Below are 5,875 nucleotides of genomic sequence, written 5' to 3'. Positions count from 1 at the left end.
GTGTTGTGTTGTGTGTGTGTTTGTATCTCGGCTCTGTCCTGAAGCACTGCCCCAGAACTCTGTGCATGAGTCAACTAATCTGTTCTGCCTCCTCCATCACTAGAGGGAAGAATGCTTTCTCTCTCTCTCTCCCTCTCTCTCTCTCTATCTCTCTCTCTCTCTCTCTTTCTCTCTCTCTTCTTTGGCACTGGCTGCTCTTCTCTGCGCTGTCTACTATTTCCTCATCTGTCCAATGGCATCTGCATCAGTGTATCATACCATCAATTGTGTAAGTTAGTGTACATGTTGAGCTAATATAACTATTATATTTGCCTGTCTTTATGAGCTTGTCCTAATCTTTTCTAAGAAGAATTGATGGTATGTTTAAAGAATTGTAAATAAAGTTCATTCGGAGGGGGGGAAAAAGGTTATGTTGCGCTACCTGTTAGTGCTCTGTAATTGCTACTGTATTGATGGAATGGGATGTGTTTGTTTGCTTGTCTTCTCAGCTTGATTGCCTCCTCTGACACCTGCCTTCCTCTCACTGCCAAGTGATTGCACATTTAATTGTTCCTTTTCATTCTATTGTTGTCACTGTCACTCTCTGGTGTGTTTATCAGTATTTCTACCTCTGTTTGGCTCTTTATACACGATAATAATTTGAACCTGCATTTAGTAGTTGTTTTTTTATTTACATTTAAATGAATTACCCTGTGAAAATGTTACTCAAAGTACACAAATTGTTGAAAATCATAATTTTTTTAGCATATTTTTTAGCAAATTATTTTGGTTTTATTGTCCTGCATCTTTACTGTATCTTGCATGGCTATCTGTCAGTCGGTCTCGTTAACCCCATCTCAGCAAGTTTATTAGACAATATCCCAGTGTCAAACTTAGACCCAGTTATGAACTCGCATATTATACAACACAAATACCATCAAGCGAAGAAAAAAATAAGACAGAGTTTAAGAAGAGTCAACGTTACATTCTATGTGTCTGCTGTTTGTCTAGATCACTTTTAACACACGTTTCTCCTCTTAACCCATCTTATCTTATCAACTTTACAAGACATTCAGTTGAACACAAAATGCATGAATCATTTTACAGTCCAGCTCATATAATACACACTAACTATAATACAGAAAATGCCCTTGGTGTAAGTAAGTGTCATCTTTTTTCTTTCTTTTTTGCCACCTAGTGGCCAAGAATGGCTGGCTTACTGTATTTCTTTGCGATCATGGCTTCAAGGAAAACTTCCATCTTATATTAAATATGGATCTTGGGAAAAGTTTATTCATAATGTATACAGTCAGTGTTCTGTCAGCCAACAGCACTGTTTTAGATTCGGGCTTTAGATTAAAGCTTATCTCCAGTGGAAGAGGAAAGGGGAATGCAAGAAGTTTTTTTACAGCATATGAGAGAGAGAGAGAGAGAGAGAGAGAGAGAGAGATTTGTTTTGCTGACAGCAATTTGAGCTCAACATTTAGTCTCTGAATGGGTTTTCGTTGGGTCTTCCTAGGTTGAAGAATCCACCAAACTTTTTCAGCTCACAAAGTGGTTCTCAGAAGTTTTCCTACGCACAGCAACAGAAGGAGATTTTCTTCACGCCATTTACAGGATCAAGTCAAGATGTCACCTCCAAATCAGAGAGAGTAAAGCTTATCTCTGTCGTGTGACAGTTTGATGTATGTGCATGACTATACACACACACACACACACACACACACACACACACACACACACACACACACACACACACAAAGCATGCTCACACACGCACAATGACACACATACCCAGAAGCCTATACAACCAGACTGATAAGGTTGTGAAATCTGGACTGCAGTGATATGGAGGTCCCACAGCCGAATCCTCTACAGAAATACAGATGGTTCATTCAAGGTAGCAGACATGACATATCCCCATCTTTTCTACATATGTGCTTTGAAACTGTTTTCAATGGTCATTTCTTCACAGCCAACATTTTTGAATTGCCACAGAAGGAAAACACAAGTGTTAGGAAAAACTCTGCTGTATTCATATGAGCAGGGATGCTTATTGCACAACACCAGATTTAATATTCACACCTGAGCTTTATTACTGTGACATAAAAAAAGGCTAATTTATTTGGCTGATTAGATGTCTAGTCAGGGGGGGGGGGGAGTAGCTGATGTGCTGATTATTATGTGAAGAGAATGTTAATGAAGCCTGGTTTGAGTTGAGAAGAGGGATATCAACACATGTAGAAGTCTGAAGATGTTTGATTTTTCCTGTATACATGCATACATACGTGCTCGACATCTACATCCAGCTTTGATCAACACAATTGCCAATCGACGAGCCTGTGTTGTTTTCACATGACCTATACTGCCATCGGTGTATGAGTGTGTGTATGAATGGGTGAATGTGGTAAGATATGTAAAGCGCTTTGGGGCTGAGAAAATCGGCTAGAAGGCGCTATATAAGTCAAGTCCATTTACCATTTATTTCTCACTCTCATATGAGACTTTACAATACATCTAATATGTGCATTGACCTTTTAAAAAAAGCTTTTTGCAGGAAGTGAGTTTTTTCCAAAAGTTACAGTCATCGTCTTTCACAAACCCTTTAGAATTTAGTGTGTATATACGTATATACATATAGTATATAAAAAAATTGCATTCATGTTTTTTTTTCCTTACATATTTCAGCCTCATATCCTGTTATGTATGTGCCTGTCAACGATCCAGTCTCTGTATCAGGCTTAGTAAAATGCCGTCTTCTTAAAGCATCTTATCTAATCGTTTTATGTTATAGAGGGGCATCAGAAATAGATGCATTGAAGTCCTTTCAAATAACTTTAAAAAGGAAATGGCAGGATCTAAAAATATTTTTTTTTCTTTTTCTAGACTTGACGACTGCTGTGTTGAATTGTGAGATTAAGTTCAAATAAAAAGACCAGACACACTTCACTCCTCTTTCCTTTATAATATTTATTCTTAAAAATGAGTAAGCAGACAGTCCATGTGTCCTGTGAATACCAAAATGTGTGTAGAACAGGACAGAACAGTAAAACACCTTTCATTATATTTCTATAAAGAGCTTTTGAGCTGCATATCAAAAGTCAAAACAAAGGACGCATTCTTTTTTTTAATACAGCAAATTCGATTTTTAAAACATCCTTCATCTCAAGAAAATAGACCACAGATTTCCTAACAAAGAGATGTAAAAATATACATCAACATGATCGGTGTTAGACAGCAGGCTACACAATTTTCCGATGCACACGACTATTAACTTGCACAAACAAAACGTCAGTGAGAATTTGATGATGTCATAATTGTGACCACACCAGAGGGACCAATCACAGTGTTAAAGAGGACGTCACAGTTTAGACAGGAGGGGCTCCTTCGGTCACTAATCACTTCCTGGATTTCCCTCATCGCTTACTCGATCACACACTTCCTCAACTCATCAATTTCCTTATTTCTTCCCCCTTCTTTCTTTGCCTCCTCCATAGGGTTCCTACTACACATTTTTCCATATCAAAATTCCATACTTTTTCCAAGACTCAAATTTCAGAGATTCTCTGTAGATTCTTCAGTCCATATTTGGCATCTGAATACAAACGGTAAGATGCTTAATATGTCAATAAATGGTTCCGCCCTCGGAGATGACCAAAACACAAGACAAGTAAAAAACTAAAAAAGGTTCATTTATAGTAGGTTGTTCAAAACTTTTGATTGGTGTCGATTTAAAGAAGTCAAAGAGAAGTGCTATGTTTTCAAATTATGCTTTGGCGAATGTCCTTTCTCCAATTCTTCTCCATTGTTACCACACACCATCCTCCAGCCAGCTTGTAAAGTTGCATATAATCCGACTGGTTAATAGTATCAGCTATCTCGTTTTGATTTGTAATCTTTTTTTATATATGTATATTTCAGAGAGTAACAGAAATAGCCTGGAAACACTAATATTTTTCCATACTCTTTTCCTTTTTCAATACTTATCCAGACTGGGAAATGAATATAAATTCAATCCCATACTTTTCCACACTGCGTATGGAACCCTGTCCTTCTGAAAAACAGTAGAGTTGATATTTGAGTTTCAACCCCTCAGAAGCATTTCCCCTGATTGCATTTCTCAACGGGAAACAAAGAGAGAGGGAAGAGAAGAAGGGAGGTGAGAGAGTGGGACAGAGCAAGGATGAGGAAGTAGGACAACTGTCGGTCATTCCGGTGCTGATTGGATGAGGCTGTAAATGGACTTAGATTGAGCCAAACAATGAGACCGGCTCATTGACTATCACCACAATTAAACGGGTGACAGGAACTGACTGTGCTTTCACCCCTTTGCAGTGGCTCAGACGGCAAAATCAAAAGCTTTTTTTTTTTCGCTGAGGTTTAATGATTTTCAATGTCGACTGGAAGGTCACAGAAACACCAATCAATAGCAAGGCTATCGCTGCTGGTGCCTACAACGAAAAGAGAAAGCATTCAGAAGCAACACGGTTTTCACACAAGGGCCAGTGTCATTGCTCTAGCCCTCCATGTGATGCCAAAGACAGATGTGGGGTAAGAAATAAACGAAAGAGGAGGGGGACAAGCCGAGGTTGAAGATGAGAAGGAAGGACAGCTTTAGAAAAGAAAGAAAGGGACAAGTGGAAAGCCATAAAAAGAGCGTGGATAAGAGGACAGATGGGTTCTGAAATGCTCATCTGACGGGCGTCCATCTTTCTCCTCTACAGGCGGAGAGGGAAATCAAAATGCAGGGGTGGAAGCACGTCTGTCTGTCACTCTGTGTTAGGCTCAGCATAATTACTGTGAAATGACAGATATGGCCTGGACTTATAGGAGGGCAACCGGAGGAAAGGGAGGTGTGTTTTAAGACTCGGCCTGCGAGTCACTCTGCTATTTGTAGTCATATAAAGATCTTTCTTTCTTTTAAACTAGAGCTGTAAAAAATATTTTCAGAATTTCTAAAACTGAGGAGAATGGTTATTGCAGCGTTTGTATATATATCTGCCTGTCAATATTGCTGGAAACCCACCGAGCCGAAACATCTGTTTAGAAAGAGTGCTGCCGTGGAAATCAGCAAAGTCCTCAAGGACCCAATATATTTTAAAAGGATGATCAATAGCCAAATCATAACATTCAATTACATGCAGTTTTGCATAATGTTGCTAAGCAACAACATTGAAATTAAGTTAATAAGAATCACTGAAGGCCTAAAAAACATTCCACTGTTGTCACAGTCAGAGCTGGAGAAAACAACAGGTTACATCCAAGATTTCAATGGGAAAACTCAATATACAACTCTAAAACTAGCTTGTGGGAGTGTTCAAGGTATGCCCTCCTATAGCCCCAGGACGATCAAATACTGCAATATCCTCTCTTAACACACACCACTATGTAGAATGGTCCCCAAGCTGCTACAGCTTCAATAGTCACATCTGGGTACCTAGTACCTAAAAGAGAGGGACAGCACTTTGCCAATGAATGTACAATGTGTGAGCCTTTTACAACACAAAACATTGGTATTGCTCTAAAGGCCCATAGTGTGACCAGTGCTGACAAGGTACCGGAACAAGTTTTTTTTTAACCATGTATAGTATGTCATCAAACAGCTTTTCAAATATTAATTGTTAGAAAAAAGACAGAAAACAGCTGCTTTAGACACAATGTTAAACTGAAAACAAACAAAAAAAAGGTGTTATCAAAGTCTGTGCAAAACAGAAGCAGACTACGTAATCGAACACGTTTTCCAATTTTTTTCTCTTATTTTTTACAAAACAAAAATAACACTCTGAGTCATTACTTTCACTTCCCGTTTTGCGTGGTGTTGGATAATGATGATGTTGTTGTTGTTTGCTGTGGTTCTCATCTGTCTTGTGACGACGGCAGGCGGCCCGGTGATGAG

The sequence above is a fragment of the Ammodytes marinus genome (genome assembly GCF_949987685.1).
Source record: "Ammodytes marinus genome assembly, chromosome: 4".
Lineage (NCBI taxonomy): Eukaryota > Metazoa > Chordata > Actinopteri > Uranoscopiformes > Ammodytidae > Ammodytes > Ammodytes marinus.
Note: the sequence above shows the minus strand (reverse complement) of the source record.